Consider the following 801-nt stretch of genomic DNA (forward strand, 5'->3'; position numbering starts at 1 on the left):
GACAGCGACGGCCAGACAGTGGCGGCCAGAGAGTGACCCCCAGACAGCAACCACCAGACAGTGATGGCCAGTGACCGCCAGACAGCGACGGCCAGTGACCACCAGCGACCGCAAGACAGCGACGGCCAGACAGTGACCACCGGACAGCGACCACCAGACAGTGATGGCCAGTGACCACCAGACAGCAACAGCCAGACAGTGGTGGCCAGAGAGTGACCCCCAGACAGCGACGGCCAGACAGTGACCACCAGACAGTGACCACCAGACAGTGACCACCAGCGACGGCAAGACAGTGACCTCAGACAGCGACGGTCAGAGAGTGACCAGGCCCTTTTTTGGTGCAAGTTTGGCTTTTGGCAAGTTGGAGCTTCTCGCAATTCAACCGTTAAGATGGTCATCACTAGTCGTCGTATAAAATCCACTTCTCATTGCACATCGCAATCCAATCAAGAAACGGTTCATCATTGTGTAGAATAATAGAAGACAATGCTTCAAAACAGTCATTTTTTAAAAGTTTCACTCAGTTCGTGAGGCACCCAGTTACTGAGCTTTTTCATCTTTCCGATTTGCGTCAAATGCCGAACTCCTGTAGAACAGCTGGCACTGAGTTCTTCGGCAGCTTCTCGTGTGGTTGTGAGAGAATCGGCTTTGATGGTCGCTGTCAGTTGGTCATTGTCAATGTCTGACGGCAGCCACTGCACTCCTCATCTTCAAGGCAAAACTTCTGCTTTACAAAACTTTCCAAACCACCACTGCCCTGTATGTCGTTGGCAGCTCCTGGTCACCACTGCCCTGTATGTC

Source organism: Mandrillus leucophaeus, unplaced genomic scaffold (assembly GCF_000951045.1).
Source record: "Mandrillus leucophaeus isolate KB7577 unplaced genomic scaffold, Mleu.le_1.0 Scaffold237, whole genome shotgun sequence".
Taxonomy (NCBI): domain Eukaryota; kingdom Metazoa; phylum Chordata; class Mammalia; order Primates; family Cercopithecidae; genus Mandrillus; species Mandrillus leucophaeus.